Source organism: Cervus canadensis, chromosome 8 (genome assembly GCF_019320065.1).
Source record: "Cervus canadensis isolate Bull #8, Minnesota chromosome 8, ASM1932006v1, whole genome shotgun sequence".
NCBI lineage: Eukaryota > Metazoa > Chordata > Mammalia > Artiodactyla > Cervidae > Cervus > Cervus canadensis.
The window spans coordinates 63,299,822-63,323,515 of NC_057393.1; the positions used below are offsets into that span (position 1 = coordinate 63,299,822).

Here is a 23,694-nt window from a genome sequence, read left to right on the forward strand (position 1 = left end):
TTCACATGAGGTGGCCAAAGTATTGGAGTTTCAGCTTCAGCATCAGTCCTTCCAATGAACACCCAGGACTGATCTCCTTTAGGATGGACTGGTTAGATCTCCTTGAAGTCCAAGGGACTCTCCAAGAGTCTTTCCCAACACCACAGTTTAAAAGCATCAATTCTTTGGCGCTCAGCTTTCTTTATAGTCCAACTCCCACATCCACACATGACCACTGGAAAAACCACAGCCTTGACTAGACGGACCTTTGTTGGCAAAGTAATGTCTCTGCTTTTTAACACGCTATCTAGATTAGTTGTAACTTTCCTTCCAAGGAGTAAGCGTCTTTTAATTTCATGGCTGCAATTACCATCTGCAGTGATTTTGGAGCCCCCCAAAAATAAAGTCTGACACTGCTTCCACTGTTTTCCCATCTATTCCAGATGTTCAAGTTGGTTTTAGAAAATGCACAGGAACCAGAGATCAAATTGCCAACAACTGCTTGTTCATTGAAAAAGCAAGAGCTCCAGAAAAACATCTATTTCTGCTTTACTGACTATGCCAAAGCCTTTCACTGTGTGGATCACAATAAACTGTGGAAAATTCTCAAAGAGATGGGAATACCAGACCACCTGACCTGCTCTTGAGAAACCTATATGCAGGTCAGGAAGCAACAGTTAGAACTGGACATGGAACAACAGACTGGTTCCAAATAGGAAAAGGAGTACATCAAGGCTGTATATTGTCACCCTGCTTATTTCACTTATATGCAGAGTACATCATGAGAAATGCTGGGCTGGAAGAAGCACAAGCTGGAATCAAGGCTGCAGGGAGAAATATCAATAACCTCAGATATGCAGATGACACCACCCTTATGGCAGAAAGTGAAGAGGAACTAAAAAGCCTCTTGATGAAAGTGAAAGAGGAGAGTGAAAAAGTTGGCTTAAAGCTCAACATTCTTTTCTCAAAGTCTGTCCTAATTCTAGGATTCCCTACATTAAGAAATATTTTCACCTTAACTCCTTGTGACGTACAGTCTATGGGTTTTAATAAATGCACAGCATCATGTACCTACCACTTGAGTATCATACAAGAACAGTTCAATCACGACAAAAATTGATCTGGATGTCTTCTTTGTAGCCAATGATTTTCTTTGCCCAACATTTATAATTTTAATATCTCCATGATTATAAATCAGAGTGTAAGAATTAAAACTCTTGATTTTTTATAAAATAAAACCTAAAACTGTGGGGAAAGGCCATGCTTAAACATTATGGGGGAGTGCTTATACTGTATCACTTTAGAGTTCTAGACTGGAGAAAAGACATGAGATCAACTTTGACGTTGTTCATGGTGGGGAGCTGGGGTCTAGTCCCAAGCACCTATTTTATATGTTTATAAAGTATTCTCCAGGGAAAGACTCTATAAGTTTTGCTCACACAAATATTTAGTATTGAACTGTAAATTGTTTACTAGAGAGATATTAAAAAAAACAAACCAACACCACAACTACAGTGTAAGGACAATAAACTAGAAAACTATCTTACAGACTATTCAATTTGGTATATCAATCATGTGGCTATTTGATTTTAGTAGATATGCTAATATCTACCCCATATCATAGATCTGAAGAATTCAGGTTCAGAAGGATAGCTCAAGTAGATTGACAGTTAAGAGAAAAAAAACAATAAAAATCTTCAACTTGTTTATTTGTAACCTCTTAATTTACATTTAGGTACTTAGTTAAGTCAGTATAGATTTCGCATATATTTGATTTCATATACAAATTGTATATGAAATCATGGCCCCAAAGGTACTTGTCATCTGGAGATATGATTAACTATATAGGTCTAAGCTGCGCAAGTCAGTTGCTGGCAGTATTATCATCAAAGACTTTTTAGCTTTCTCCCCCTGGTGGTAATGTATGCATTAACACTTTAAATAATATTTGGATAGAATCTTAATGCTTTATGTTTATGGCTGCTACAGTCAATTATAGAGGCCAATTTGGGGATAAGAGTGGATTTAAATGAAATAGAAACAGATCTCAAAACTCTGCTAAAGGAAGCACTTTTCTCCTACAGTTCCTCTCCACGCCCCCCCGCCCCAAAAAAATGCAATTACAACCATTACATCATTGTAAATTACATGCTGGAGTTATCTCAGTAGGTATCTGCCAAATGTAAAACTTACAGAAGGTATTCAATGTAATAATAATGCTTTATCATTTTAATTACAAACTCTTTAAAAAAACTCCCTAAAGTGCACCAATTGGGGTGGTCTAAATGAACAGTAACTTAGTAGCTTAAGGGTAGTAAAAAAAAGATTGAACTACCAAATTTTATCATACTTATAGCAGCTGTCTTCCTGCCTCTAGGAAGCTAAGTATTTAACAAAGCAGACAGCTTGGCATTGGCATCTGATTAGCAGTGTGTGTATTGTCAGATAGAATGTGCTTGGCTCTTTTGTTTCAGGGTTTGATTAGAAATCTGGAGAGTAGTGGCATCATGTAACTTTATTCTCAAGGTTGTAAAAGGTAAATAAACTGTGATGCTTCATCTGAACATGAAAGACTGATTAATGTCATTCTGGTAATATACTTTATCAAATTCTAGAAAATATCAAGGAATTCTTTTTCTATATTTAAATACATCAAACATTTATTTAAACAGGCAGATCTTAAAATCATTTTAGTTAAATATTTTAAATATTAAAAAATTTTACAATGGGGTCTTTGAAGCATAATGAGTCCTATAATTAAAATACTGTTGTTGGAGAAGAAGAGTAGTCGTTTTAAGCACATAAATACAAGATTCTATTCCTAAAATTATCAACAGTATAAATGAAGATTCATAAAAATTTTTTAAATGCTTATGAACATCTTATTGGGAAAATAATGCTTTCTTGAAAGAATAATATTGTTTTGATGCAGATACCCACACATTAAACTATAAAAGGGTGACTCTCATTACCTTCTCCCCACAAATTTCTTTGAAAATTTATTACAAATGATTGTGCTTATTGCCAGAGTTCAAAATCAGTAGAGTCTATGCAAACAATCTACTTCAATGAGAAGTACATTCTTTTACTCTATCAAATCCTTCAGAGGTAATCGGACTAGATGTTTTATTCAACAGGGCTGAAGAAAATTGTTCTACAATAGGTTAATTCAAAATGGCAGCATAGAAAATGCATCTGTCAGTGGGGATCAAATTACAGGGCAAGCTCCTCTCAATGCTTAGAAAAACAAGTCTGCAGTTCTACAGATTATGTGCCTGTGTGTGTTTAAAGGGGTGGGAAAGGAGCTAAATATCTGAGCTAACCTCCAATTAAAGTCAATCATAAAAACAGCCAATTTAATGAGTGCGGATTTCTTTGGGTAATTATAACACCAACCACTTTTTTCTCTTTTAAATCTGTAATTCTGCCTTCTTGTTATTGCTTGCTTTGTCATTAATCGCCTCAGGACCTTGATTTCCTAGCAACAGACTGCCACCAAACATTTGGCTCCTGTTCAACATTTTCTTTGTGAAAAATGGCACTGCTGTTGCCGCCTGGGCTGCTGCAGCTAGACTGGCTGTGTAAGTGCTCTAATAATGTATTCTACTGAAAAAAAAAAAATCACATGATATGGGGTGCAATGACTGAGCTCAGTTAATTACTGAGCTGAGAAGTTTATCTACAATCAAAAAGCTGTTGAGGAGAAGGGGGATATAAGGATTAAAAAGGTGCTCCTCCTATTATCAATAATTTGCAGGTGAGAATTTACAAAGAAATATTTTATTCTTGAGTTGACAGGTTTCTGTTTAAGTTTATTTAGGAAAGGGTACACAAAAGGCCAACGTCCCTCAAACGCTGCTTGACAAATTCTTTCTCCACAAAATAGTCCCAAACACACAAAAGAATCACAGAACAGATTGCTGCAGTTTTAAAAAGGAAATTAATCTATGTATCTGGCGGTTGTTTCCCTTCTACTTAAGGAAAAAAATCATATGTATATGTAAATATACTATGAGATGAGAGAATGAGGTTTTCATTCACAATATGAACACTAAACATGATAAAAACAGAAAAAGATACTGTGTTTTGATATATTATGTATCTAAATAACTATTGTATAATCCATGATAAGAGAAAAAAAGATGCTTATCATTATTTCTGAAGTGATTCAATTAGAACTGAAAGAAACCAAACCTCATAATTGGATACCCAGTGAAAATGTAGATATTTTCTCATTTTTTACTTAGTAGATTTATCAAGATTCTCCATGCCTTAGAAATACTACCGCCTCCAGAATGATAGTTATGGAAATTAACATGGCATGTCAGATATGGTTCGCTGAAACCTTGCTTTAGTTCTTAGAAATATGGCTTTATAGGACTGGCATGTTTCAGGATTGCTGTCAGGATATGATAATTTAATAAACCCAAGGGTACACTAAGTATTATGGAAGCATCTGTGAAACTAGTAAGTTAGTGGTCATTTCGATTCTCACCAACGTCTACATAGTGTATTAAAAAAAACTTCCCACAAAGCATAGTCCCAATTTGGCTCATATGAGGAAGTAAAAATGCTGTGGTCTACCTGAAAACATCGCAATGGCCACTTTGACAGGCTGAATGAATTAAAGATATTTGAATAATTTTATAGAATTCTGTTCTTCTATCCCTGGCACTAAACAACATGATTTCACCACTGGGCCTGATTCTCCATTTTAACACTTTTTCACAAAATCTAATTCTTGAATGATATAAGAAAACAAGCATATAGACACAACTAGAGAAGCTTTAGAAATCCAGAATGGACATTTTCTAATATGGAACTATAACTGGAATTATATATCACTTCATTCACTATTTACTATAACAGGGGTTAGTGACCTGGGCTCCATTAATTAGGAAAAAGTCTTATATCCATGAACTATCAAAAACTCTACAAAAATTTTATGAGTAAATATATCTTTCTGGAATGGTTCAAAACTCAGAAAAAATTAAAATCTACTATACTAAGCAGATACATCTGCCTGAGAAATGCTGGCTGAAACAAATGCCTGAGAAATACATTTTTAAGCAAAATAATATTTTAAAGATTTAATTTAGTTTATCATTATCAAATTAAATAAATATTAACCTTAGAAGAAACTACATATCTATAAAAATATTTATTTTTGTAGGATGAATAATGGAATATATGGGACTCTTCTAGTTTGTATATATATGTCTTTCTGAAAAGACTGAGCCATGATATTTTTGTTGGGTTACTATATATTCATATTTTGTTTTGATTGTGACTAATTCTGTCATGTCCCTTAAAGTTAACAATAATAATACAAGTTGGTCTTATGTTATTTATAGAATGAAGTAAGAAATAATAATTTGAAAAATAAATACATAAAAAGACTCATCAGGACAGCAGGGTTAAAAAGAGGTGGGAGATTAGACAAAATTTGTGTTTGGACTAAAGGTTTTTATAGGGGAAGATGGGAGAGAGAAAAGTGTTCAAGGGTTTATCAAAATTTAAACAAAAACTTGTGCCAGCAATCTGCACATGAGGAATGAAATTTGGAAAAGTAGTAATCTATCTTTTAAAACATCTTCAACTATTTAGGATTTGCTAATGCTCCTAATTATATTAGGGCAAAGTCAGTGAAAAAGTTAATATGAATACATCCAAGGGGTAGAGAGAAAACACTAGATAGACACAAGAGGTTAGAGTCAAATGAGCCCTGTTACATAGTTTAGAAACCTATACTGATCTGAAATTATACTAATCTGAAATTGGATGATAGCAAATATGAATTTAATAGGTCTAAGTAAGTACTGAAAAGGAAGAAAACTTTTCTCATGTTTTCATCCCACTTTACCAAATACAATTTTTAAAGCTTCATCTACTACACGTCATCCAGCTAGATCAGAAAAAAAAATTAAGAGCTATTTTAAAGAACTGACTCCAAAACATGTAATATTATATTTAGAACAAATAAATGAGAACAAAAGATTAAAAGCCACTCTTTATAGAGTATCTGCAAAGGAGAAATAGGTAAAAGGAAGAAAACAAAGAAGACTTATTATGACTACTTCTACTATGTGTGTCAAAGAACAAAGAAATAAATTCACTGTCTAATTAGGAAAATTATGTAATCTATAGCCATAATACTTGAATCATAGAAACAATTATACAATATGGATATAAAATTGAATGCTGGAACCATGGAGAGTAACTGCGAATGGGTACAAAGTTTCTTTCTGTGGTGATGTTAAAGTTTTAAATTATAGTGATGGCTGCAGAACTCTGAATATATCAATACTAACAATCACCGAATTGTACACTTTAAACATGTGAACTTTATAGGACATAAATATCTCAAAAAAGCTGCTATAAAGAGATTAAATCCAATTTTATTTATCTATTGTAGAAGAACAGACACAACAGAACATATGGCTTACATCATATTAAGCTATAAAGAATATACAATAAAATATGCTAGAAAAAAGATATATGTCTACAGATACTAGACTGTTTATGTCCAATTTATATACAATATCAAAGACGTGACAATTAGCATGTAAAAATGTATACTATCATCACAATGCTTACAAATTTCCCCTCTTAAACATGTTTATTAAAGAGATTTAATAAACATTTTCTCAAGCAATTGCTGATTGACCTGAAATATATAAATTGAAGCAGAAACACTTCAGTAGATGGTTTATTAATTCATTTGGGGTTCTGTAAAAGAACCTACTGTCTAAACAATTAATTGTTATACATATAGACATGGTGGCTCAATGATAACAAATCCACCTGCCAATGTAGGAGACGCACGAGACATAGGTTTGATCCCTAGGTCAGGAAGATCCCCTAAAAGAGGAAAAGGCAACACATTCCAGTATTCTTGCTGAGAAAATCCCATGGAAAGAGGAGCCTGGTGGGCTACAGTTCCAGGAGTCACAAACAGTTGAACATGACTGAGTGCACACACACCTACATATAAGAACCTATTGTCTTAACAATTAACTGCTATACATATGTTTATTTTCCTACCTTCTAAGGCAGTTAGCACACAGTATGCTTTCCAACATTACATAAAATTCCAAGACTTAATTATAAAGCCACAAGTTTAAAACACAAACACTTTCAATCTTTAGAGTCCAAAGCTTCTTTAATCAATACTATCTTAGCTCTACTAAGCAAGTAAAAAGATGATTCTGTCTAGCTGAAGATAAGTTTACTTTAATATTCCATATATTCATCCCTCCTACTATAGAGTTTTACTTTTGATACCTGCTAAAAATGAGACTCAAGAAAAATTATAGGCATATAGGAGTAAACTGGCTTTCCAGGTGGTGCTATTTAAACCACCTGTCAATACAAGAGACATAAGAAATTCAGGTTCAATCTCTGGGTCAGGAACATCCTCTGGAGGAGCACAAGGCAACCCACTCCAGTATTCTTGCCTGGAGAATCCCAGGGACAGAGGAGCCTGAAGGGCTACACACAGAGTCGGACACAACTGAAGTGACTTAGCACAGTACAGGAGTAAACTGCTCAACTTGAAGAAAATATCTCTATATATTTTTCACAAAGTATTAGTCTAAAAAATGATACTGTTAGAGTTTAACTTGCTAGAAAAAAATTCTAGACAAACTGAAAACAAATACAATTTCTAAAAATCACATTCTCATTTGAAAAATTTTCTAGTATGAATCAAAGATTCTAATAAAGAAGAAGCAAGAACAGTAATCATTTGCGTAACTCACTGGACAGATGTAACATTCAAAAAATTTTTTCAGCTTAAAAACTGAACTCCAATGCTAATGCTTAAGAAGCAAAAGTGGAGGGAGCTAAGATGGCGGAGGAATAGGATGGGGAGACCACTTTCTCCCCCACAAATTCATCGAAAGATCATTTGAACACTGAACGCTGAGCAAACTCCACAAAACAACTTCTGATCACTAGCAGAGGACATCAGACACCCAGAAAAGCAGCCCATTGTCTTCAAAAGGAGGTAGGACAAAATATAAAAGATAAAAAGAGAGACAATAGAGTTAGGGACGGAGATCCGTCCCAGGAAGGGAGTCTTAACAGAGGAAGTTTCCAAACACCAGGAAACCCTCTCACCGACGGGTCTGGGGGAAGTTTTCGAATCTTGAAGGGCAACCTAACTGGCAGGAAAAATAAATAAAACCCACGGATTACATGCCTAAAAACAACTCCCAGATGCTCGCGCTGCAACCAGCAAGCGGGGGCTGAACAGAGAGGAGTGGGCGGTGGCATTGCTTAGGGTAAAGACGGGGCCTGAAAGCCCTGAGGGCAATCTGAGGGAGCTAACGAGAGATGGCAACTTAAACTGTGGGATGCACTACCCGCCCCTTCCCAGAACAAAGGACTGAGCAATACCAGAGAAGCGCTAGCAGGCTGCGGACCGGCCCATCTCCCTCCGGAGGCAGGAAGCAGGGGGGAGGGGAAAGGGGCAAACTCGGCCCCAGAGACGGCGTCCCCTACCAAACTGCAAACAGGCTTCCAGTCTCTAACCAAAGACTTCCTGAGATTCTGGATGGTTGACATCCGCCGGGAGGGTCGCAGCCAGAAATCAGCTTCCCAGAAGAGACACAGGGCGCACCTGACCGGCGCGGAAACTGAGGCTGGAACTGCGGAGGGGATGAGGCGCACTGCACCAGAGGAGTGTGCTTGTCCAGCTCCTGGCTGCCTGAGCTGCTCGGGCAGGGGAAGGCACAAAACGCAGGCCTTTGTGGAGTACCCGAAAACTGGAACCGCACGCAACTCAGGGCCCGCTCGCTATAGAGCAGCCTGGAGCCTGAGCAGTATAGACGGGGAAAGCACACATCCATTAGCGGGGGCAAACCCAGTGTGGCCGAAACACTGCGAGTCCTCCCCACACACGCCAGTGATATTTGTCTGCAGAGCCCCTCCCTCCCCACAGCAGGACTGGACAAGCGAACCTAAACAAGAGACCACCCTCCGCCCGCTTGTGTCAGGGCAGAAATTAGACACCGAAGAGACCTGCAAACAGAAGTCAAATAAAGGGAACCGCTTTAGAAGTGACAGGTGCAACAGATTAAAATCCCTGTAGTTAACACGGACTACACTGGAAGGGGCCTATAGATATCGAGGAGTGTAAGCTGGAACAAGGAGCTATCTGAAACTGAACCAAACCCACACTGCCCGCAACAAATCCAGAGAAATTCCTAGATGTATTTTTACTATTACTATTATTTTTTTTAATTAAAAAATTTTTTTTCTTCTTTTTTTTAAAAGTCCTCTATTATTCCTCTGCTGCTGCTGCTGCTAAGTCACTTCAGTCGTGTCCGACTCTGCACAACCCCACAGATAGCAGCCCACCAGGCTCCCCTGTCCCTGGGATTCTCCAGGCAAGAACACTAGAGCGGGTTGCCATTTCCTTCTCCAGCGCATGAAAGTGAAAAGTAAAAGTGAAGTCGCTCAGTTGTGTCCGACTCTTAGCGACTCCATGGACTGCAGTCTACCAGGCTCCTCTGCCCATGGGATTTTCCAGGCAAGAGTACTGGAGTTGGGTGCCATTGCCTTACTCCTCTAATACTCCTTAATTTTCATTTTTATAACCCACTATAAACTGGCAAAAAAAAAAAAAAAGGAAGGACCCTATTTTTAAAGTATTTTTACTTTATAAATATTTTATACTTTATTTTATAAATAAAAATATTTATATTTTAAAGTATATTTCATATATATTTCTTAAATTTTTTGTTTTTGTTGTTTTTTAATATTGTATTTTTAAGAGTCTAACCTCTACTCTAGATTTTTAATCTTTGCTTTTCAGTATTTGATATCAATTTTGGACATTTAAGAATCCAACCTTCAGTACCCATTTTTACTCAGGAGTGTGATTACTGGTTTGATTACTCTCTCCCCCTTTTGACGCTCCTTTTTCTCCCCCAGATCACCTCTATTTCCTCCCTCCCCCTTCTCTTCTCAATCCAATTCTGTGAATCTCTGTGGGTGTTCTGGGCTGCAGAGAACACTTAGGGAACAGAGTACTGCCTAGATCTGTCTCTCCTCTCTTGAATCCCCCCTTTTCTCCTGCTCACCTCTATCTCCTTCTTCCCTCTCCTCTTCTTCATGTAACTTTGTGAACCTCTCTGGGTGTCCCTCACTGTGGAGAATCCTTTCACCATTAACCTAGAAGTTTTATTATCAGTGCTGTATGGATGGAGAAGTCTTGAGGCTACTGGAAGAATAAGACTGAAATCCAGAGGCAAGAGACTTAAGCCCAAAACCTGAGAACACCAGAGAACTCCTGACTACAGGGAACATTAATTAATAAGAGAGCATCCAAAAGCCTCCATACCTACACTGAAACCAACCACACCTAAGAGCCAATAAGTTCCAGAGCAAGACATACCATGCAAATTCTCCAGCTACGCAGGAACATAGCCCTGAGCGTCAATATACAGGCTGCCCAAAGTCACACCAAACCCATACACCCATCTCAAAACTCACTACTGGACACTCCATTGCTCTCCAGAGAGAAGAAACCCAGCTCCACCCACCAGAACACCGACGCAAGCTTCCCTAACCAGCAAACCTCGACAAGCCAAACATCCAGCCCCACCCACTGGGAGAAACCTCCACAATAAAAAGGAACCACAGACTACCAGAATACAGAAAGGCCACCCCAAACACAGCAATCTAAATAAGATGAAAAGGCAGAGAAATACCCAGCAGGTAAAGGAACATGAAAAATGCCCACCAAGCCAAACAAAAGAGAAGGAGATAGGGAATCTACCTGAAAAAGAATTTAGAATAATGATGATAAAAATGATCCAAAATCTTGAAAACAAAATAGAGTTACAGATAAATAACCTGGAGACAAGGATTGAGAAGATGCAATAAATGTTTAACTAGGACCTAGAAGAAATAAAAAAAATCAATTAAAAATGAATGATGCAAAAAAAAAAAAAAATGAATGATGCAGGGGTATTCTTTCTGCCCCCTTCTGATGTCTAATGTCAGAAGCTTTCTCTATCCCTTTTATACTTTAATAAACTCTATTGCACAAAATAAATAAATAAATAAATAAAGCAATGAGCATCAGAAAAAAAAATAAAATAAAAATGAATGATGCAATAAATGAGATCAAAAACACTCTGGAGGGAACCAACAGTAGAATAATGGAGGCAGAAGATAGGATAAGTGAGATAGAAGATAAAATAGAGGAAATAAATGAAGCAGAGAGGAAAAAAGAAAAAAGAATTAAAAGAAATGAGGACAACCTCAGGGACCTCTGGGACAATGTGAAACGCCCCAACATTCGAATCATAGGAGTCCCACAAGAAGAAGACAAAAAGAAAGGCCATGAGAAGATACTCGAGGAGATAATAGCTGAAAACTTCCCCCAAATGGGGAAGGAAATAGTGACGCAAGTCCAAGAAACCCAGAGAGTCCCAATCAGGATAAACCCAAGGCGAAACACCTCAAGACACATATTAGTCAAATTAACAAAGATCAAACACAAAGAACAAATATTAAAAGCAGCAAGGGAGAAACAACAAATAACACACAAGGGGATTCCCATAAGGATAACAGCTGATCTCTCAATAGAAACTCTTCAGGCCAGAAGGGAATGGCAGGACATACTTAAAGTCATGAAAAAGAATAACCTTCAACCCAGATTACTGTACCCAGCAAGGATCTCATTCAGATATGAAGGAGAATTCAAAAGCTTTACAGACAAGCAAAAGCTGAGAGAATTCAGCACCGCCAAACCAGCTCTTCAACAAATGCTAAAGGATCTTCTCTAGACAGGAAACACAGAAAGGTTGTATGAATGCGAACCCAAAACAACAAAGCAAATGGCAACAGGACCATTCTTATCAATAATTACCTTAAATGTAAATGGGTTGAATGCGCCAACCAAAAGACAAAGACTGGCTGAATGGATATAAAAGCAAGACCCCTATATATGCTGTCTACAAGAGACCAACCTCAAAACAAGGGACACATACAGACTGAAAGTGAAGGGCTAGAAAAAAATATTTCATGCAAATGCAGACCAAAAGAAAGCAGGAGTCGCAATACTCATATCAGATAAAATAGACTTTAAAATAAAGGCTGTGAAAAGAGACAAAGAAGGACACTACATAATGATCAAAGGATCAATCCAAGAAGAAGATATAGCAATTATAAATATATATGCACCCAACATAGGAGCACCACAATATGTAAGGCAAATGCTAACAAGAATGAAAGGGGAAATTAACAATAACACAATAATAGTGGGAGACTTTAATACCCCACTCACACCTATGGATAGGTCAACTAAACAGAAAATTAACAAGGAAACACAAACTTTAAATGACACAATGGTCCAGCTAGACCTAATTGATATCTATAGGACATTTCACCCCAAAACAATCAATTTCACCTTTTTCTCAAGTGCACACGGAAACTACTCCAGAATAGATCATATCCTGGGCCATAAATCTAGCCTTGGTAAATTTAAAAAAAATTGAAATCACTCCAGTCATCTTTTCTGACCACAGTGCAGTAAGATTAGATCTCAGTTATAGGAAAAAAAGTATTAAAAATTCCAACATATGGAGGCTAAATAACATGCTTCTGAATAACCAACAAACCATAGAAGAAATCAAAAAAGAAATCAAAATATGCATAGAAACGAATGAAAATGAAAACACAACAACCCAAAACCTATGTGACACTGTAAAAGCAGTGCTAAGGGGAAGGTTCATAGCAATACAGGCTTACCTAGAGAAACAAGAAAAAAGTCAAATAAATAACCTAACTCTACACCTAAAGCAATTAGAGAAGGAAGAAGTTAAGAACCCCAGGGTTAGTAGAAGGAAAGAAATCTTAAAAATTAGGGCAGAAATAAATGCAAAAGAAACAAAAGAGACAATCAATCAATGTAATACACCACATTAACAAGTTGAAAGATAAAAACCATATGATTATCTCAACAGATGCAGAAAAAGCCTTTGACAAAATTCAACATCCATTTATGATAAAAACTCTCCAGAAAGCAGGCATAGAAGGAACATACCTCAACATAATAAAAGCTATACATGACAAAACCACAGCAAACATTATCCTCAATGGTGAAAAGTTGAAAGCATTTTCCTTAAAGTCAGGAACAAGACAAGGGTGCCCACTCTCACCACTACTATTCAACATAGTTTTGGAAGTGTTGGCCACAGCAATCAGAGCAGAAAAAGAAATAAAAGGAATCCAGAGGGGGGGATCGGGATGGGGAACACATGTAAATCTATGGCTGATTCATGTCAATGTATGGCAAAAACTACTACAATATTGTAAAGTAATTAGCCTCCAACTAATAAAAATAAATGGGAAAAAAAAAAAGAAGCAAAGAATTAACAGTCTTTTTCTCTCTCTCTATCTTGTATCCAAGTTAAAGATGGATGTCTTTTAACACACAGGTTGGGGTTTTACTTGAAGATATGTCAAATTGGTACATAAAACTCTAAATTCCTGAATGACACAGATTCATATGTACAGCATCCCCCTTATCTGTAGAGAATATGTTCCAAGAATGTCAAGGTATACTTGAAATTGCCAATAGTACTAAACACTTTATAGACTACATTTTCCTCAGCATCACTATTCTTGCACTTTGGGGCCATTATGAAATACGGGTTATTTGAACACAACCACTGCGATGGTTCACCTAATAACTGAGATGGCTACTAAATTACTAACGGGCAAGTAGCACACAACGTTGATGTGATGGACAAAGGACAGAGCAAGACGGCACAAGACTTCATCATCCTATGCAGAATGGTGCACAATTTAAATTTATAAATTGTTATTTCCAGAATTTTCCATTTACTATTTTCAGGCCAAAGATGACCATGGGTAACCGAAAGCACAAAAAGGAGAACCACAGATAAGGGTGTGGTGGGGGGACTACTATACTAAATGTCAGAAATTATACACAGACATGTAATGCTCCAGATAGGAGGGGGAAAAATGTTTCTCATTTTATATTTTGACTTTATAAATGTTAGGGTTTTTTCTTTCTGAAAGAGGGGAATTCTTCCTGGAAGAATCTGCCTCTCTGTAAATTGAATCAAGTGCAAAAACTAGGGTCGAGAGTGAATGTAATTGCAGCTAGAATTCTGCTTCTATTTCTACTCAGTTATCCACAATTGTTAAATCACTCTTGTATTTATTTAATGTCTGGCACTCTCAAAATAGTCTTTCAAGAACTTCCTTCTCTTTTTCCATCACCGTCACACCATGAGCCAGACAGAAAAATCATATTCTTGGCTATGTATGAGAGCAGAATGAGGCTGAGTGTCCACTGGTAGATTCTAGGAAAATGGACATTTAGTAATATTGCAATTGAAACATCCACTTATCTGTCCGTTCATCCATTACCCATTTACTGAGTTCCAGATATCGTGTTGATGTCTGGAGAGATATAGGTAAACAAAACCCAAGTCCTTGGCTTGGGAGGTCACAGTCTTGTCAGGAAGAAGGGAAGATGTCTGTGGAAGTGAATGTAGGCATCCTCATCATCCAAATTTAACCTTTTAAAACAGCGCGGGATTGCATATTTTCAGGTCTTGTGTATTTCAATATACTCCCCTGTTTTAAACTGGGAAAAAAATGTGTCCCCAAAGAAGAAGGGGACCGCAGAGATGAGATGGTTAGATAGAATCACTGACTCCATGGACATACATTTGAGCAAACTCTGGGAGAGACTGGAGGACAAGGAAGCCTGGCGTGCTGCAGTCCATGGGATCACAAAGAATCAGACACGACCTAGCGACTGAACAACAAAATCCCATTCAAAAACCCCAATAAATTTCTCCGAAAAATATCTCAAAACACCTCTAAGCACCTATACAACCATCCATTAAAGATTTCTGGTTTAATATAAAACATCTGGGAAAAAAAAAAAAAAAGCAGCAAGGGAAAAGAAACAAGAAACATACAAGGGAAACCCCATACATTTAACAACTGATCTTTCAGCAGAAACTGCAGGCCAGAAGGAATGGCAGGATATATTTAAAGTGCTGAAAGAGAAAAATCTGCAACCAAAATTACTCTATCAGGCAAGGATCTCATTCAAAATTGGTGGAGAAATCAAAAGCTTCTCAGACAAGCAAAAGTTAAGAGAATTCAGTACCACCAAACCAGCTCTACAACAAATGTTAAAGGGACATATATAGTCAAGAAATACACGAGGAGAAAAAGATCTACAACATCAACCCCCAAACAACTAAGAAAATGGCAACAGGAACATATTTATCTATAATTACTTTAAATGTAAATGGATTAAATGCTCCAACCAAAAGACACAGATTGGTTGAATGGATCAAAAACAAGACTCATATATATGCTGTCTACACGAAAACCATTTCAGGCTTAAAGACACATATAGATTGGAAGCGAGAGGATGGAAAAATATATCCCATGCAAATAGAAAGCAAAAGAAAGCTGGAGTAGCAATCCTTATATCAGACAAAACAGACCTTAAAATAAAGAATATTACAAGAAGTAAGGAAGGACACCACCTAATGATCAAGAGATCAATTCAAGAGGAAGACATAACAACTATAAATATCTGTGCACCCAACATAGGAGCACCTCAATACATGAGACAAACACTAACAGACAAAAAAGGAGAAACTGACAGTAACACAATAATAGTAGGAGACTTTAACACCCCACTCACACGAATAGATAGATCATCAAAACAGAAAGTGAAAAAGGAAACACAAGTCTTAAATGATACAGATGAGATGGATCTCATGGCTATCTTCAGGACATTTCATCCATATGCAAAATAATACACCTTCTTCTCAAGTGCACATGGAACATTCTCCAGGATAGACCACATCTTGGGTCACAAATCAAACCTCAGTAAATTTAAGAAAATTGAAATCATATGAAGCATCTTTTCTGATCACAACGCTAAGAGACTAGATATCAATTACAAGGAAAAAACTGCAAAAAACACAAACACATGGAGATTAAACAATACGTTTCTAAATAACCAACAGATCATGGAAGAAATCAAAAGGGAAATTTAAAAAATTCTAGAAACAAATGACAATGAAAACATGACAACTCAAAACCTATGAAAAGCAGCAAAAGCAGTTCTAAAAGGAAAGTTTATAGCAATACAAGCCTGTCTCAAGAAACAAGAAAAACATTGAATAGACAACCTAACTTTACACCTAGAACAACTGGAAAAAGAAGTCCCTCCCTCCAAAAAAAAAAAAAACCCAAAAATAGCAGAAGGAAAGAAATCATAAAGATCAGAGCAGAAATAAGTAAAAAAGAAATGAAAGAAACGATAGTAAAGATCAATAAGACTAAAAGCAGTTTCTGTGAAAAATAAACAAAATTGACAAACCTTTAGCCAGACTCATCAAGAAAGAAAGAGAGAAGAATCAAATCAACAAAATCAGAAATGAAAAAGGAGAGGTTACAACAGACAGTGCAGATATACAAATGTTTATAAGAGACTATTACAAACAACTATATGGCAATAAAATGGATAACTTGGAAGAAATGAACAGATTCTTAGAAAAGTTCAACCTCCCAAGGCTGAACCAGGAAGAAATAGAAATTAGGAACAAACAAATTACAAGCACTGAAATTGAAGCTGTGATCAAAAATCTCCCAAGAAACAAAAGCCCAGGACCAGATGGCTTCACAGGAGAATTCTGTCAATAATTTAGAAGTGAGCTAACGCCTATCCTTCTAAAACTCTTTCAAAAAATTGGAGAGGAAGGAACACTTCCAAACTCATTCTATGAGGCCACCATCACCCTGATACCGAAATGAGAAAAAGACAACAAAAAATAAGAAAACTACAGGTCAATATCACTGATTAACACAGATGCAAAAAGCCTCAACAAAATTTTAGCAAACAGAATTCAGTTCATTTCAGTTCAGTCACTCAGTCGCGTCCAACACTTTGCGACTCCATGGACTGCAGCACACTAGGGTTCCCTGTCTATCACCAGCTACTGGAGCTTGCTCAAACACATGCCCATTGAATTGGTGATACCATCAAATCATCTCATCCCCTGCCATCCCCTTCTCCTCCTGCCTTCAATCTTTCCTAACATCAAGGGCTTTTCAGATCAGTCTGTTCTTCACATCAGGTGGCCAAAGTATTGGAGTTTTAGCTTCAGCATCAGTCCTTCCAATGAATATTCAGGACTGATCTCCTTGCAGTCTAAGGGACTCTCAAGAGTCTTCTCCAACACAACAGTTCAAAAGCATCAATTCTTTAGCACTCACCCTTCTTTAGAGTCCACCTCTCACATCCATACATGACTACTGGGAAAACCACAGCTTTGACTATATGCACCTTTGTTGGTAAGTAATGTCTCTGCTTTTTAATATGCTGTCTAGGTTGGTCATGGCTTTTTTTTCCCCAAGGAGCAAGCATCTTTTAATTTCATGGTTCCAATCACCACCTGCAGTGATTTTGGAGCCCCAAAAACTAAAGTCTCTAACTGTTTCCATTATTTCCCCATCTATTTACCATGAAGTGATGGACCGGATACCATGATCTTAGTTTTCTGAGTGTTGAGTTTTAAGGCAACTTTTTTACTCTCCTCTTTCCCTTTCATCAAGAGGCTTTTTAGTTCCTCTTCACTTTCTGCCATAAGGGTGGTGTCATCTGCATAGCTGAGGTTATTGATATTTCTCCCAGTAATCTTGATTCCAGCCTGTGCTTCATCCAGCCCAGTGTATCTCATGATGCACTCTGCATATAAGTTAAATAAGCAGGGTGACAATATACAGCCCTGACGTACTTCTCTTCCAATCTGGAACCAGTCTGTTGTTCAATGTCCAGTTCTCACTGTTGCTTCTTGACCTGCATACAGATTTCTCAGGAGGCAGGTCAGGTGGCCTGGCATTCCCATCTCTTTAAAAATTTTCCACAGTTTGTTGTGATCCACACAGTCAAAGGCTTTGGCATAGTCAATGAAGCAGAAGTACATGTTTTTCTGAAACTCTCTTGCTTTTTTGATGATCCAGCAGATGTTGACAATTCGATCTCTGGTTCCTCTGCCTTTTCTAAAACCAGCTTGCGCATCTGGAATTTCATGGTTCACGTACTGTTGAAGCCTGGCTTGGAGAATTTTGAGCACTACTTTGCTATCATGTGAGATGAGTGCCATTGTGCGGTAGTTTGGACATTCTTTGGCATTGCCTTTCTTTGGGATTGGAATGAAGACTGACCTTTTCCAGTCCTGTGGTCACTGCTGAGTTTTCCAGATTTGCTGGTATATTGAGTGCAGCACTTTCACAGCATCATCCCTTAGGATTTGAAATAGCTCAACTGGAATTCTATCACCTCCACTAGCTTTATTCGTAGTGATGCTCCCTAAGGCCCACTTGACTTTGCATTCCAGGATGTCTGGTTCTAGATGAGTGATCACACCGTCGTGGTTATCTGGGTCATTAAGATCTTTTTTGTATGGTTCTTCTGTGTATTCTTACCACCTTTTCTTAATACCATCTGCTTCTGTTAGGCCAATTACCATTTCTGTCCTTTATTGAGCCCATCTTTGCATGGAATGTTCCCTTGGTATCTCTAACTTCAAGATATCTCTATTCCTTCCCATTCTATTGTTTCCCTCTATTTCGTCACATTGATCACTGAGGAAGGCATTCTTATCTTTCCTTGCTATTCTTTTGAACTCTGCTTTCAAATGGGTATATCTTTCCCTTTCTCCTTTGCCTTTAGCTTCTCTTAAACAGAATTCAACAAAACTGAATTAGCTTACTGCTTTGAGAGAATTCCCAGTCCACTAAAATTGAGAAGATAGAGCTGAGAATCAAGGAGGACCAGAGCTGGTAGACATCAGAGGCCAGATATCCAAGAAGAAAAAGCTTTACAGAGAATCCCAGAAATGTGCAGAGGTTTGCTTTTGAACATTCAACAGACCAGAGCCCAAGAAAGAATGATCTAAACGTATTACAGGGAAATGGATTATACAATAGTTTTAGGCACACAGACCTCTGGAAATGGTACTTATTTCCATCATCTAGAGCAAAAAACTCATAATTAACAGGGTACTGCATTAAGTATAGATAAATCTTGCCTCAGTCATAGGGATTATTTAGCCTTAGAATAGGGTTTCTTAAACCTTAGCTGTATTGATGTTTACAACTGGATAATCCTTTGTTGTGTGGTACTGTCCCATGTATGGTAGGATGTTTAGCAACATTACTGTCCTGTACCTACTAGTAGCAATCCTTAGCCATCACAAAAAAAACTTCAAGTGACCTAATACAGAAGCAGTCCGAGACCCAATAGGAGGTGATAGATGTTGAGGCAAAGAATATATTTAAAGAAATAATGGCTGAAAACATTTCAAACATAATAAAAACCATAAATCCACAGCTCTAAGAAGTTAAACCCCAAGCACAATAAACATGAAAAGAAAACTAAAACTAAAAACTGAAGCACAATAATCAATTGATCAAAATCAGCAATAAATAGGAAATCTCTAAGAGGAGACCGAATCAGGGGTGTGTGTCATGTGACACCCAGAGAATCAAAATTTAGGATATCAGATTTCACATCGAAATAGCGCAAGTGACAAGACAGCAGAGCAACATCTTCAGAGTACTAAAAGACAAGAACCTGTCAACCTAGAATTACATACCTGGCAAAATTTTCTTTTAAAATGAAGCTGAAATAAAGACTTTTCAAGCATAAAAAAATGGAAAGAATTCATCATCAACAGACCAAAACACATGGAATGCTAAAAAATAGCTCTCAGACAGAAGGAAAAGCATACCCAGTGGAAATCTGATTCTAAGCAAAAGAAATGAAGAGCTCTTGAAATGGTAATGAACCATTACCATCTAGAATGGTAAAGTTAAATGAACATATATACATTTATTATTTAAATCTCTTTAAAAGATATTTGATGATTTCAACAAAAATGTTATAGTGTTTATCACATGTAAAAGTATAATATGGCTGTGTATGGTAAGTGAATAATGTATTAATAAAGCTGTTTTAAAAAATAAACACAAAATTATAAAATAAAATGTGTTACAGTGATAGCATAAAGACTAGGAAGGGTGAAACGGAAGTGTACTACTGCAAGGTTCTTATACCATGTGTGATGCCACACAGCATGATTTGAAGGCAGATTACAATGTTTTAAATATATATAACATCTGAAACAATTGCTAAAATAACAACAACAGAAAGTTAGAGATATTAAACCAACAATGGAGATAAAAATACTGGATTAACCCAAAAAAAGAGAAAACAGAAGACAGGCATTAAAGAACAGATGGGACAAATACTAAGATGAAAAACTCAAATCTAACCATATCAATAATTATATTAAATGGGAATGGTATAAACATTCCAATCAAAAAGTAGATCTTGTTAGGATGGACAAAAAATAAGACTCAATAGCATGTTGCCTACAAGAGATCCATTTTAAAAATAAAGAGACAAATAGGTTACAAGTAAAAGAGTGGGAAAAGATATACCATACTATCAACAGTCAAAAGAAAGTTATATTGGTTATATTAATATCAGACAGAGTAGAACTGAAGACAAAGTATATTTTGAGGGATAAATATTTCCAAATGATAAATGAGTCAAATAATCAAACACATACATTTATGCCCCTAATAACAGAGTTTCAAAATATATGAAAAGAAATCAGAATTGCAAAGAGGAATACACAAATTCATAATGGTAGTAGAAGGAAGATCCTTGGAAAATCTCTATATTTAGGAAAAAACAACACATTTCTAAATAATCCATGAGTCATATATGAAAGCCAAAGAGAAAGTAGAAAGTATTACAAACTAAATGAAAATAAAAACATGATATATCAAAATTTTTGAGAGACAGTCAAATGAATGCCTTGAGAGAATTTTATAGCACTAAATGTCTATATTAAAAGAGAAAAGTCTCAAATCAATAAATTATTCTTCCAAATGTGGAAGGGGGTGGAACAGAATGAAGGAAGAGGAATAAATGAGTGGCAAATGAAATACAAAGTAAACAGAAAAAAGAAAGTTAATAGTAAGGAACAGAAATAAAAACCAACCTGACCTTATATTTCCCATAAGAAATGTTAAGGGACAATGAAGCAATGTCTACAAGGCACTTTGTTTCATAAAATATTACACCAAACAAGGTGTCATTCACATATAAAAACAACACGAAAATAAGCTCAAGAAGAGAGTTCTTAGTCTTTCATTGGTTGGGAAATGTTTAATGAATGCAGCCAATTGAGGGACAAAGTAAACAATAAAGGAATGGAGTAAATGGGGTAAAGAAGTGGATGGTAAGCACTTAGATCATTTAAACATAGAAGAAGTCTGTAACTATTATGGTTTTAGAACAAAATGTAAATTTTTAAACACTGAAAATATAAAATAAAAATAATTATAAAAAGCCAAGAGGGAAGATGAAATACAGCACTGATTTGCTGACTTTTTATAGCACATTAATATTGCTTGAAAAGAAAACACATGGTTTACAAAATTAATGGCTCCAATCTCATCATTTTCATAAACCTTTCCTAAATATCACAGTCTTAGAGGGCAACTGTAACAATATTTCTTTTAATAAACAGATATGTCAGTCTGATTCTAAGGTAAAGAGCAACTAAGGTTTATGTTTTCAAAAATCAATTAGCTACTAATATAACCAAGAATCCCTAAATATCTACTAAGAATTTGGTTTAAACATGTAAAAATTGAGTTTATATGCCATAAGTGGGACACTTTACACCAAAAGAGAATGCTGGTGTATGCATTTTCTACTTCAATTTTTTATAAGACAAGTTTTTGCTTTCAATTGTAGATTCAATGCATTATGTGACAGAGAAAAGGATGAAAAGTTTTAAATTTTCTTAATGCTTCTGACCATTAATAATTCATGGAAGAGTGAGAAAAAGTCGAGTATGTAGATTTAGATTATTTTGTGCAACGCAGACAGACATTTTACTTATGGAAATATGCTAGATATACTGAACCACTTCTTCAGATCAAGAACCTTTTATATTTAAAAGAGCTCCCACAATTTCAACTTGCTGAACCTCCAAAGTTTACAATGATGATGTGAGATGACTACAAACCCCTACAGAACCTGAAAGTGTTAGAAAGCGCATCTGATTTCTTGAAATAAGTACAGTTGTATCTATCAACTCAATCTAAATTTGCAGTTTTCTCACTAAGATTAGACTGGATGCTCTGAACACAAAGGGAGTTAAATATTTAAAAGAACAGTTGAAAGTCTGTAGAAATAACATTACATTTCTGAAGAAATATCACAGATTTTAATGAAGAATAATTATGTTCTTAGTTGTTAAGCAGAATAAATATTTGTTCAATGTTCACCCAGAATAAATAGCATTCCAAGTATCTGGTATGAATCTACTATTTCTAGAACTAGTTAAATAGCCAATTCTGAACAAACTATAGATTTACCTGGCAGTGTGAAAGAGCATTCTTTTATGACATTGCTGAAACAGAAACTAAGTGATAACAACTACAACAGATGAATCAACTGCAATCTGTTTTGATACTTGTTTCTGGCTGAATACACCACACAAGTTTCAAAAGTAATTCAATTTTATTAATTTGACCAAAACTGATCACTCTACACTTTATAAAAAACTGTACTCAAATAACCAGTTAACACTATTGTAAAAATTCCATCTACCCAGAGTTGGCTAGATGTGTTATGGTGTATAATTGCTACAATTATTTGTTGGTTGCAAATGGGTCTATACTGCTACAAAAATTTCATTCATGCAAAATTGGCTAGATGTGTTATATGTGCATAATCATTAAAATTATGAGTTGTTTTGAAGTTAGCTCATAACTTGAGGTCCAATTAATATATTGACATACCAAGAATTATAACTGTCAGGGTAAAAATATTTTTGTATCATTATATGTTGTCAAATTTCAGTCAGTAAATATAGCATAAATAGCAACAAACTTTAAACCATGTGATCTTTGACCTTCAAATATAAGATGGTTTAAGATAATGCATAGACCCCCTTAGAGCTACACTACAAACACTTGCTACCAAGACATTAATGAAAAAATGAGACAATTTTGAGAAATAAACAAAACAGAAGATAACCCATAAAATTTTTTAAATTTTGAGATTTTTTCTTACATACTAGCAGAAGACATAATGTGACTTTCCTCTATATAATCCTTTCAATGTAAGCATTTACTTGACAGCTATAAAGGGGATAGGATTTGCTATACAGAAAAATCAATACCAACCTTGTAAAGCCTACAGCAGAGCATATAAACATGCTGTAGGAGACATTAACACTAGACTGAAAGAAATAATTATATTTTCAATAAACATGTTCTTACTGGATAATCAAATTTTTATACATCTTACCAGCTGTTTCACAGCTCAGGTAGTAAATGGCAGCAGCTGTTATATCAAAACCATATATGCATATGAAGTACTTGTAATTTTTCAGAGGTATCTACTTATTTTTCATCCGTCACATTTAACTCATATTAAATAAAAATAAGATTTTCATAGGGTGATTAACTCAGGAGAATTTTTATTACAGTCTTATTTTAGAAATGAATTCTTAACCAATTATTTTTATGTCAGAAGACTTAATAATTGAAATTACATGCTGCCCTTATTCTGATATTTAACAGATTTGTCATGATCAATGT

At 36.0% G+C, this 23,694-nt stretch overlaps 1 protein-coding gene across 7 annotated transcripts in view; it reads right to left on the bottom strand.

The window, feature by feature from the left end:
• ADK (adenosine kinase) overlaps nt 1-23,694 on the bottom strand; it is a 591,696-nt gene that overhangs the window by 262,307 nt on the left and 305,695 nt on the right. The gene's annotated exons all lie outside the window — the stretch shown is intronic.